Source organism: Oncorhynchus keta, unplaced genomic scaffold (genome assembly GCF_023373465.1).
Source record: "Oncorhynchus keta strain PuntledgeMale-10-30-2019 unplaced genomic scaffold, Oket_V2 Un_contig_963_pilon_pilon, whole genome shotgun sequence".
In the NCBI taxonomy this organism is placed as follows: domain Eukaryota; kingdom Metazoa; phylum Chordata; class Actinopteri; order Salmoniformes; family Salmonidae; genus Oncorhynchus; species Oncorhynchus keta.
The window spans coordinates 150,161-163,210 of NW_026290622.1; the positions used below are offsets into that span (position 1 = coordinate 150,161).

The 13,050-nt window shown below is 43.6% G+C and overlaps 1 pseudogene; it reads left to right on the forward strand.

The window, feature by feature from the left end:
• The window catches only part of LOC127927155 (IQ motif and SEC7 domain-containing protein 3-like), a 98,338-nt pseudogene extending 86,916 nt beyond the window's left edge, over positions 1–11,422 (forward strand).
• The last annotated feature ends 1,628 nt before the right edge of the window (positions 11,423–13,050 follow it).

Sequence of the window (13,050 nt, forward strand, 5' to 3'; positions counted from 1 at the left end):
AATGTTCTAACAATTTTGGTTACTATATCATTCAATATGTGTTATTTCATAGTTTTGATGTATTCACTATTATTCTACAATGTAGAAAATAGTAAAAAAATAAATTTTAAAAACCTTGAATGAGTAGGTGTGTCCAAACTTTTGACTGGTACTGTAAATGTCCTTAGTCATTTTTCTAGGTAGGTAGGTAATAGTAGTAGGTAGAAACATAGGAAGTGGTTACTGCATTATATACAGTTGAAGTCGGAAGTTTACATACACCTTAGCCATGTACATTTAAACTCAGTTTTTCACAATTCCTGACATTTAATCAGAGTAAAAATTCCCTGTCTTTGGTCAGTTAGGATCACCACTTTATTTTAAGAATGTGAAATGTCAAAATAATAGTAGAGAAAATTATTTAGTTCAGCTTTTATTTCTTTCATCACATTCCCAGTGGGTCAGAAGTTTACATACACTCAATTAGTATTTGGTAGCATTGCCTTTATATTGTTTAACTTGGGTCAAACGTTTCAGGTAGCCTTCCACAAGCTTCCCACAATAAATTGGGCGAATTTTGGCCCATTCCTCCTGATAGAGCTGGTGTAACGGAGTCAGGTTTGTAGGCCTGCCTGCTCGCCCACGCTTTTTCAATCCTGCCCACAAATGTTCTATAGGATTGAGGTCAGGGCTTTGTGATGGCCACTCCAATACCTTGACTTTGTTGTCCTTAAACCATTTTGCCACAACTTTGGAAGAATGCTTGGGTTCATTGTCCATTTGGACCCATTTTTGACCAAGCTTTAACTTCCTGACTGACGTCTTGAGATGTTGCTTCAATATATCCACATAATTTTCCAACCTCATGATGCCATCTATTTTGTGAAGTGCACCAATACCTCCTGCAGCAAAGCACCTCCACAACATGATGCTGCCACCCCCGTGCTTCACAGTTGGGATGGTGTTCTTCGGCTTGCAAGCCTCCCCTTTTTCGTCCAAACATAACGATGGTCATTATGGCCAAACAGTTCTGGTTTTGTTTCGTCAGACCAGAGGACATTTGTCCAAAAAGTACTATATTTGTCCCCATGTGCAGTTGCAAACCAGTCTGGCTTTTTTATTGCGGTTTTGGAGCAGTGGCTTCTTCCTTGCTGAGCGGCCTTTCAGGTTATGTCGAAATAGGACTCGTTTTACTGTGGATATAGATACTTTTGGGCCCGTTTCCTCCAGCATCTTCACAAGGTCCTTTGCTGTTGTTCTGGGATTGAGTTGCACTTTTCGCACCAAAGTACGTTCATCTCAAGGAGACCAAACGTGTCTCCTTCCTGAGCGGTATGATGGCTGCGTGGTCCCATGGTGTTTATACTTGCGTACTATTGTTTGTACAGATGAACGTGGTTTGAATTGCTCCCAAGGATGTCTTGGCTTATTTCTTTTGATTTTCCCATGATGTCAAGCCAGGAGGCACTGAGTTTGAAGGTTGGCCTTGAAATTCATCCATAGGTACACCTCCAATAGGCTCATTGACATAATTTGAGTCAATCAGCTTCTTAAGCCATGACATCATTTTCTGGAATTTTCCAAGCTGTTTAAAGGCACAGTCAATTTAGTGAATGTAAACTTCTGACCCATTGGAAGTGAAATAATCTGTCTGTAAACAATTATTGGAAAAATTACTTGTGTCATGCACAAAGTAGATGTGCTAACCGACTTGCCAAAACTATAGTTTGTTAACAAGAAATTTGTGGAGTGGTTGAAAAACAAGTTTTAATGACCCCAACCTAAGTGTATGTAAACTTCCAACTTCAACTGTATAGCCTGGGCCAGAGGTTTGGAGGTGGCCCTTTGGGCTTTAAGGTGAGTGAGAGAATGAGTGAATAGAAATGGTAAATTACCATAATTCTAGAGGGTGTTTCAACTTTTATTCAGTTGACATAACCTACCACAATACTGCTGTGTGTGTATGTTTCTGTGAGAAAACGTAGCATTCCACATTCCACATGATCAGCAGAACTACAGTACCCAAAGGCTTTGCAATTACCACTCTGGAGGTGCTACATGACCTTTTGTATCCCTCTGCCAGAGGACTGGTGCACAGAGGCAAACACACCCGGTCAATGTGACATTCAGGGCCTGTTTAACAAGAGGCAGTGTGCTCGGGCTCCATTGAAACAAGGCTTTATTTGTTCTAACAGTCAACAGGCCCACTGCGGTATCAGTTAAATTGATCATCTTTGAGGTACATTATACATACAGTATCTGCTGGGTTAAATGACTGGGTTAAATGACTGGGACTGGGTTAAATGACTGGGTTAAATGACTGGGTTAAATGACTGGGACTAAATGACTGGGTTAAATGACTGGGTTAAAGGACTGGGTTAAATGACTGGGTTAAAGGACTGGGTTAAATGACTGGACTGGGTTAAATGACTGGGTGTTTAAAGGACTGGGTTAAATGACTGGGTTAAAGGACTGGGTTAAAGGACTGGGTTAAATGACTGGGTGAAATGACTGGGTTAAATGACTGGGTTAAATGACTGGGTTAAAGGACTGAGTTAAATGACTGGGTTAAAGGACTGGGTTAAATGGCTGGGTTAAAGGACTGGGACTGGGTTAAAGGACTGGGTTAAATGACTGGGTGAAATTAAGGACTGGGTTAAAGGACTGGGTTAAAGGACTGGGACTGGGTTAAATGACTGGGTTAAATGACTGGGTTAAAGGACTGGGTTAAATGACTGGGTTAAATGACTGGGTTAAAGGACTGGGTTAAATGGCTGGGTTAAAGGACTGGGACTGGGTTAAAGGACTGGGTTAAATGACTGGGTTAAATGACTGGGTTAAAGGACTGAGTTAAATGACTGGGTTAAAGGACTGGGTTAAATGACTGGGACTGGGTTAAAGGACTGGGTTAAAGGACTGGGTTAAATGACTGGGACTGGGTTAAAGGACTGGGTTAAAGGACTGGGTTTAAGGACTGGGGGACTGGGTTAAAGGACTGGGTTAAATGACTGGGTTAAATGACTGGGTTAAAGGACTGGGTTAAAGGACTGTTAAATGACTGGGTTAAAGGACTGGGTTAAAGGACTGGGTTAAATGACTGGGTTAAAGGACTGGGTTAAATGACTGGGTTAAAGGACTGGGTTAAATGACTGGGTTAAATGACTGGGTTAAAGGACTGGGTTAAATGACTGGGTTAAATGACTGGGTTAAAGGACTGTGTTAAATGACTGGGGTAAATGACTGGGTTAAAGGACTGGGTTAAAGGGTTAAAGGACTGGGTTAAATGACTGGGTTAAATGACTGGGTTAAATGACTGGGGTAAAGGACTGGGTTAAATGACTGGGTTAAATGACTGGGGTAAAGGACTGGGTTAAAGGACTGGGTTAAATGACTGGGGTAAAGGACTGGGTTAAAGGACTGGGTTAAATGACTGGGGTAAAGGACTGGGTTAAATGACTGGGGTTAAATGACTGGGTTAAATGACTGGGTTAAATGACTGGGGTAAAGGACTGGGTTAAATGACTGGGTTAAATGACTGGGTTAAATGACTGGGGTTAAGGACTGGGTTAAAGGACTGGGTTAAATGACTGGGGTAAATGACTGGGTTAAATGACTGGGGTAAAGGACTGGGGTAAATGACTGGGTTAAATGACTTAAAGGACTGGGTTAAAGGACTGGGTTAAAGGACTGGGTTAAATGACTGGGGTAAAGGACTGGGTTAAATGACTGGGTTAAAGGACTTAAATGACTGGGTTAAAAAGGACTGGGTTAAAGGACTGGGGTTAAATGACTGGGTTAAACTGGGGACTGGGTTAAAGGACTGGGTTAAAGGACTGGGTTAAATGACTGGGGGTTAAAGGACTGGGTTAAAGGACTGGGTTAAATGACTGGGTTAAATGACTGGGGGGGTTAAATGACTGGGTTAAAGGACTGGGTTAAAGGACTGTTAAATGACTGGGTTAAACTGGGTTAAAGGACTAAATGACTGGGTTAAATGACTGTGTTAAATGACTGGGTTAAATGACTGGGTTAAATGACTGGGTTAAATGACTGGGTTAAATGACTGGGGTAAATGACTGGGTTAAAGGACTGGGTTAAATGACTGGGGTAAAGGACTGGGTTAAAGGACTGGGTTAAATGACTGGGGTAAAGGACTGGGTTAAAGGACTGTGTTAAATGACTGGGTTAAATGACTGGGTTAAATGACTGGGTTAAATGACTGTGTTAAATGACTGGGTTAAATGACTGGGTTAAATGACTGGGTTAAATGACTGGGTTAAAGGACTGGGTTAAATGACTGGGTTAAATGACTGGGTTAAAGGACTGGGTTAAATGACTGGGTAAAGGACTGGGGTAAATGACTGGGTTAAATGACTGGGTTAAAGGACTGGGTTAAAGGACTGGGTTAAATGACTGGGTTAAATGCCGATTTGGAGTTGTATTATTAGTAATGGAGGTATATTGTAGTTGTAGGTATGTCGTACCTCCCAAGGCCAAGGTGGATAGAGTACGTGTCGGTCTTAGAGATCGGGGGCTCCATTTGCCCTTGACCACCCTGCCTGCCATGGCTCTATTCTGTCTGTATAAAGTGTAGCATGTATGGAGGAAGGTTTTTCATTGATTAATTATGTGCCATTAATGATATCTGAAGTTACAGTCATTAATCACATAACAGGTCAATTCATGTTGTAGCCATGATCTATATACAGCCTGTAAGACACAATATGCAGTGTGTCCAGCTTGCTCAAAAGGAAGCTGAATATGTGTGACAGAGGGAGAGATGGATAGAGAAGGTGAAAGAGAAAGGGAGGGAGGGAGGAGGGAGAGAAATCAAAGGCAGAGCGTGACTCATTGTTCGTTAAGGACGATGATAAAAGATAAAACTAAATCTAGTTTATTACATTATGAATAGATGTACATCAAAAGCCCCAATGGAAATGGCATCCATGTCATCCATGTCATCCATCTAGCTTAAGGGCAATACGGAGCCGAAACCCACATGAAAATCAATATGGACCTGCCAATAGTCATTCTTGTCACAGTTCCATTACCAAGCTTACATAATAATCTAAAGCAGGGCTCCCCAACTGGTGGCCTGTGGGCCGAGGTTGGCACGTGGGTGGTTTTATTTGGCCCACCAAGTTTACTGAGCAAAACATTTTCATTGTTTGACATAAAAGACTAACATAACAACAGACACCAGGAAATCAACTCCAAGTTATTTTAATTAGCGAAATCTGTTCCCAAATGATCCCACCGGGGCCTAAAAATGTATTTTTTAGCCACTGTGTCAAGAAGATGAAAAAATCTGTCTCACTTTACTGACCTGCACCTGCACCTCCAAAAATGAATATATCACCGCTTCACTCACAGTGTGCAAAGCTGTTGCTGCGCAAGGTGGGATGTACCATTCTTATTTCTCTGTGCGATTAGCAGCTATGAAACAAAGCAGCAGAAATACTTTGAAAACAACTACATCAGCATTTCTTTGCTACAAATCGCACATTATGTTCATACTTGACCTTTGACTCTATTTTTATTCACAAATGCAAACATAATGCTCCACTGTAGAGCCCTGCAAATTGCCCACCCACCAATGTGGCTGGTGAAACAGACATTCTTATCCGACTATACCTAAATCTACCTGCATTTGGCAGGTGGCTGGTGTTCATTTTATGCCCTGATCCCCAAGCATAATAGAGAGACATGATCGTACTGTATAGAAATGTAAGCGAGGTTTGAAATGATTATGTTGTAATTATCTTCCGACCACCTGACCATCCATTCAATAAATAATGGTCCCACAGTTGAATCTAGTTGATGATCCCTGGTCTAAGGCCTAGCCTACCATCCCAAAGTTCCTTCCTAAGAGTCGCCCCTATCAAAAACTGGAGTTTCCTTTTGGCCTTTGGAAAGTATTCAGACCCTTTGACTTTTTCCACCTTTTGTTAGGTTACAGTCTTATTCTAAAATTGATTACATGTTGTTTTTTTCTCCTCAATCTAAACAAAATAGCCCATAATGAAAAAGCAAAAACTGTTTTTTAGAAATGTTTGCTAATTTATAAAAATTAAAAAATGAACTGAAATATCACATTTACATCGTGAAATTATTCAGACCCTTTACTCTTCTTGGGTATGGCACTATAAGCTTGGCATACCTGTATTTGGGGAGTTTCTCCAATTCTCTGCAGATCCTCTCAAGCTCTGTCAGGTTGGATGGGGAGTGTTGCTGCACAGCTATCTTCAGGTCTCTCCAGAGATGTTCGATCAGGTCTAAGTCTGGGCTCTGGCTGCACTCAAGGACATTCAGAGACTTGTCCCGAAGCCACTCTTGGGTTGTCTTGGCTGTCTGCTTTGGGTTGTTGTCCTGTTGGAAGGCAAACCTGTCATGTGCCTTTTACTGAGGAGTGGCTTCTGTCCGGCCACTACCATAAAGGCCTGATTGGTGGAGTGTTGCAGAGATGGTTGTCCTTCTGGAAGGTTCTCCCATTTCGCTCTGTCAGAGTGATCGTGTTTTTGGTCATCTCCCTGACCAAGGCCTTTCTCCCCCGATTGCTTAGCAGGTCGGTCAGCTCTAGGAAGAGTCTTGGTGGTTCCAAACTTCTTCAATTTAAGAATATCAAATCAAATCAAATTTTATTTGTCACATACACATGGTTAGCAGATGTTAATGCGAGTGGAGCGAAATGCTTGTGCTTCTAGTTCCGACAATGCAGTAGGCAAGATACAGTAGATGGTATCGAGTACAGTATATACATATGAGATGAGTATATGAGATGAATAATGGAGGCCACGGTGTTTTTGGGGACCTTCAATTTTGCAGAAATGTTTTGGTACCCCTCCCCAGATCTGTGCCTCAACACAATCCTGTCTCGGAGCTCTACAGACAATTCCTTCGACCTCATGGCTTGGTTTTTGCTCAGACATTTACTGTCAACTGTGGGACCTTAGAATTTACCACAGGTGTAGTCCAATCAATTTGTAGAAACATCTCAAGGATGATCAATGGAAACAGGATGCACCTGAGCTCAATTTCGAGTCTCACAGCAGAGGGTCTGAATACTTATGTAAATAAGGTATTTCTGTTTTTAAGGTTTTATACATTTGCAAAAAATTAGCAAAAACCTGTTTTCGCTTTGTCATTATGGGGTATTATGTGTAGATTGCTGAGGAGTTTACAAAAAAAATGTAATCCATTTTAGAATAAGGTTGTAATGTAATAAATGTGGAAAAGTCAAGGGGTCTGAATACTTTCCGAAGGTACTGTAAGTGTTTAATCATTTCCATAATGAAAGGGAACATATTCCTCCATGACAAGCACTTCCTGGTGGATATTACACATGCCTGCATACATAATGAGGCTGATTTAGATCTCATTTACATACGAGCTACACCGCAAATGTGTTCAGCGGCTGATTAGCAGACTCCACTGAGAATCCACCTACAAGTGCTCTGTAATGAAACGCAGCTCATTCTGGATGTTTAGACAACTAGACATTTCCCAACATATCTCTTCGTTCCAAGACCCATATGTTTGGGGAGATGAGGGGAACTGTGGAAGGTCCCCAAGCTGCATGAGTACTGCTGGGGAGGAGTCATACAGTTGATTAGCCAAGTAGTGGCCTTTCACCCTGCAAGCAAAGCAGTGCTCGCTTTGAGACTGAATTGAATTATAGTGTTTATTGTGAATTAAGACGTCCATTTGTTGTGAAACATGCACAAACGTGTTATGTCACCGAAGCCTTGAACATACTTTGCTCTTGTAGCTTTTAAGGACATTTTCAAAACATGGGAATAGGACTAAATAGGAATCGAAGACAAAGTCATTCTCCCTGCAACACCAGACTATGTAGGATGTACACAACCCCCAGTGAGAATGCTTTAGTTTTTAACCAGAAAAGTTTCACAGGTAGGAAAAGAAAGAGTTTCTTAGGAAACCTCATGGGAGGTCATGTTTAAGTAGGATGTCAAAACCCTCCTTGATCTTTGAAGGTATGACCAGGCCTTCTGAACAGAGCAGGCTTGGTGAATGACCAGGCCTGCTGAACAGAGCAGGCTTGGCGAGTGACAAGGCCTGCTAAAATGTGTTGTAAAATGATGAGGCATGCATTCTGATGAGTGTTGCCTGTGGTGTCTGTGGATGTCTCGTCCCCCTGTTGGTTTCACCTTCGTCTCCAGTTCTACCCCCCCCCTTCTATGTTCAATGGCCGTCTAAAAGCACCCCTCCCTCTCTCCTTCACCCCCAGTGTTCAGTGACCCTTAGTGCTGCACAGTGGTTTGAGAGGGAGGCACGGGGGCCCTCTGACTCCTTTAGAACCACCAGGCTCCCCCAAAAGAAACAACTCCTCTCAACCGACACCCCCCCTCTATCCACAGCCTCCCCCCACCTGTCCCACCTCTACACCAATGCTTCCAGCACCCAGTCTGAACTGGTCCCCCCAGCACCAGGGGGCGCACGTTCGCCCTCCAACCCTCCCCGTCTCTTCCCCCACCCCCCACCCCACGCATGCCAGTTGTGATGTGGTGTCACCCAAAAAAAGAGAAGAGGGCTGAGGGAGCACTAGAAGGAGGCCAGTCTTATAACATTTGATGCTGTCTCTGGCTGTTTTCTAAACTAGGTGTCAATTCACAACAGGCTTCATACGTACCAGCTCAGCAGCAGCGGGAGCTTGCCCCGGAGCCCCGAGAGTGTTGGAGCCCTTCTTAACCACCGGGGGGAGCTCTTGCAGCAGCCGCAGCTTCAGTCAACCGCTGGCACCCCCCTCCACCACCTGCAGCAGCTCCAGCCAATCAGCATGGGCGACCTTCGGCCCGACACGCTCATCCAGTGCCAGCAGATTGTCAAGGTGATCGTCTTGGACAACAGCGGCCATGGCCGCGTGGAGGCCTTCCTCAGCCACACCCCCACCCACGCCCATCATCATCACCATGCCCACCACCACCAGGTCATCCGGTCGGCCACCTCCACTCCTGTGAGGTCGCCAGAGAGCAAGGACGGTCACCAGCCCCCCTTACCCCCTCCTCCTCCCCCCTACAACCACCCCCACCAGTACATCCCCCCGGCGGACCCCCGCCTCAGCCTCCAGAGGACCCCAAGTGGCTCTCGAAGCCTGCTGTAAATAAGAGACCAATGAACCAATGACCCCCCCCTCACCCACCTGACCTCACCCCAACCTCACACCTCACTCCCACGTCACTAACAGAACATATGTACATGCTATACATACAGAGACAGAGCTATAAAAAAAAGATAACACATCTATATGCATATATTTAAGGAAATAACGACAAAAGATGAATCGAGGTAAAGATTTAAAAGGAGGTGTGGAGTAACGTCATGAGAATAATCCAAGTGGAAAAGAAGATGAATTTGACTTGATTCCATGTGTATTTTGAAATATTATGTAGTTTTAACAAATTTCTATAACAGTTTTGTCAGTTTTAACTCTTTAAATATAGATAATATCATTGGTTTCTTTAGTTTTCTGGATGGATCTTTAGTAGTTAACAAGGAAGGACGTAGTACAACATCCAGCACCAACCAACTAGATTCAGATGGATTCCACAGACTGTGTGAATGTCTTGGAGATTCCCTCTGAGATTGAACTTAATCTAAGAACGACTTTTGTTCACTTTTACCATTCATATCCTAACCTCATCTCTACTATGTGTGTGCATTTGATTGACAATGACTGAACAATGTGTGTGTGCAATTGATTAACAATGACTGAACAATGTGTGTGCCAAAATGACGGAAGTCTCCACCAAACGGACTACTTTGTACTCGGCTAGAAGAAAACTAGAAGAACTCAGAATCTCCTCCACTCTCACCTCGAGGAGTACCCTGCAGTACCCAACACCCTACCCTACAAATAATTACAGTTAGCGATATTTCAGTGCAACCTGTCTCCTTGTTTGCAATGTGGTGGATTTATTAATTGAAATGGGAGACTGCTGTCTCTCTTTCTCCCCCTCTCTCTCCCTCTATCTCCCCCCTCTCTCTCCCTCTCTCTCTCTCTCCCTCTCTCTGTCTCTCTCTCTGTCTCTCTGTCTCTCTCTCTGTCTGTCTCTCGTCTCTCTCTCTCTCTCTCGGCTCTCTGTCTCTCTCTCTCTCTGTCTCTCTCTGTCTCTGTCTCTCTCTCGTCTCTCTGTCTCTCTCTCGTCTCTCTCTGTCTCTCTCTCGTCTCTCTGTCTCTCTCTCTCTGTGTGATCTGAGGAGGTGTGTTATTTGTCACTCTCTGTGGTGTTGTTTTTCTTTCTTTTCTATTATCAGGAAACACACTTCCACTGTCATCCTCCACAGATCCCCCGTCCAGTTACTGTAGCTAAGGATGATGACATATGAAGGCAAGGCAACCAATCAGAAGGCTTACTGCCAAACCAAAAGCCAATAACAGCCCAGGAAATAAGCTCTTTATTTGCTGTCGTCATTGTTATATTCAGCTCAGGAATTCTTGACTTAAATGTTCTGGAATGTTCTGGAATGGTTTAGATTGCACATTTATTGTGTGCATGTGCTGTTATGCTGAGATCATAACTAGGACCAGAAATAACTCCAGGCCCTAATCACAGCCAATAAGACTGGTAATTCCCACTATTCGCCCTTTGCCAGTCTGCAGATCTGTCTGCCAATACAATCCAACCAAAATGATTTCCCAGTGTATTTTGGAGTGCAACACACTCAATATGTTAAACATATGCACTGGACAAACATGACACTTGCAATTTCTCAATGCTGCTTCTTCTGTGTATCAAGATAGCCTTTTTATTTGACTTTTTTAAAAGCTTAGTACTCCAGTATTCACATAATTCATAACAGCACTCAAATGTTTTGTCTGTTATTTGCTCATCTGTATTGAAGAGGACAAGAATCATCTTAATCTCTCGCTTTTCGCTCAGCTTAGTTTGTTAAATATCAAATGGGGTTGTCGGAGAGGACAACCGAGTTATCTCCATCCATGTAAATGCTAAGGTCAACAAAATGTAATTTATCTGAAATAGTTCATCGACTGCTCTGGTCTGAATGTGCCCATGTTTAAAACATGAGCTACATCAGGTGGTTTGGAATATATATTCGACTGGCCCTCCTGGCCTCCTCTCATTCAGCCCTGCCGCTAGTTCAGATAATTACCAACCTGCTGTGTGGAGGTCTCCAACTCATCTCCAATCTCAGTCCACTTCATCTGTGAGGAGCGAGCCTCTGGAAAAACAATCTATTGCACCACGCTGCTGTGGGGGCTGAGAGGTTGACAGTGGTGTGTGTGTGTGTGTGTGTGTGTGTGTGTGTGTGTGTGTGTGTGTGTGTGTGTGTGTGTGTGTGTGTGTGTGTGTGTGTGTGTGTGTGTGTGTGTGTGTGTGTGTGTGTGTGTGTGTGTGTGTGTGTGTGTGTGTGTGTGTGTGTGTGTGTGTGTGTGTGTGTGTGTGTGTGTGATATACCAAATGTGATATGTATCCCATATCTCCTGTGTGTGTGTGGAGATTGTCCCTTGCCCACTGCAGCATCGTGACTCCCGCTCACCAAGAGGAGATCTCACACGAATCTCTTCAGCGGAGATCCTTCCCCTTTTTAATGTGTCAGTTTCAATAGACACAGGGCTCTGTTATATTAACTGTTGAAGGGTGTTTAAAACAGGGTTACATATTTCAAATACTTCACTGTGTCAGTGTCCCAAATAGGGCACTGTTCCCTACATAGTGCCCTACTTTTGACCTATAAGCCCTGGTCAAAATTAGGGCACTGGAAAGGGAATAGGGTGCCATTTGGGACGCTCAGTGTCTCTTTAGGGTTTAACAGCCTATGGCAAACCAGAGAGCTGTGTCTGTATCCATTTCACACTCTAAGAACAAGTTAATCTGTTTTCTGTTCCTTTCGTCGTTGTCAATTCAACATGTGGAGTGAATGTGATTCTTCAACCCGGCATGACATTGGTTTTGTATGTATAGGAGGCCTATTGATACTGTGATACATGCTTTCCCTTCAAAGTCAAGTTTGTTGTGCATGAGTGCAGCACAGGGGATAAATATGTCATTATTCTGTCCGTTCACCCACAATGCATCAGAATGTGAAAAGCCTATCATTGTCTTTGTGGGCAAAAATGTGACTGTCTCCCATGAATGGAGTCTCAAGCAGCAAAAAGGAGGATTAGTGGAATTGATTGAATGCTACTGTAAGTTCGTTCAAATGACTAACCTTTTTCTTTGGATATAGACGAAAGGGCTCAGTGATGCTAAAAATGCACTGCTGTCGTTTCAGGTGACGCGTGGAACTCTTCCCTTCTGGGGGTTTTCTGTCACCTATGTTGTTCTATTGTCGCACAATGAGGAAGGGGGCCTTTTAGGGGGACAGACTTGTTGAATTTGGGCATTTAACCATCACCTCCCTCGGTTGGCTTTGAATCCCTCTTTACCTGTCTTCTGTTCTGCAGTATATCAACATGCTATTAAAGATGGTTTCAGTCTATTCACCATACTGGATGTCTTCTGTTCTTTCCCTCTGTTGTGCTGAATGACTGGGTGTAGTACACACAACTTTCTATTACACTCTATCAGAATCACCTTTATTCTCCCAAGTACATTTACACATACCCACAATGCAATGTGCCTCAGTGAGAAGGTGCAGCCAGCAATAGACAGAGAAGTCAACATAGACATCATACAGAATGTACAATATCAGAACAGTAAACCTAAAACTCTGGAGTATAGGCTGATTACAGTGAGAATATACCATTTACAGAGGGGCTATATCTATATAAGCATAGGGAGGGATACTGCCGTGGTGAATATATTCAGTGCATTGACAGTGAAAGATGGGGTGTCCGGGGTGGGCAGGGTGGGCGATGATCATACCTGCACTCGTCCTTGTCCTGAAGGCGTGCAGGTCCTTGACGGATAGCAGGTGACAGAAGATGTGCTGCAGTTTGCGTGAGCAGCGGGCAGACACAGACCCCAACCAGACGATGATAGTACAAGTGAGGATGATGGATGTGCAGAACCAAGTGACCTGATCAGGAAAACCTTTGGACCCAAGTTCTAGCCGATAACTAGAGCCAATACCCACTAGGCACACACT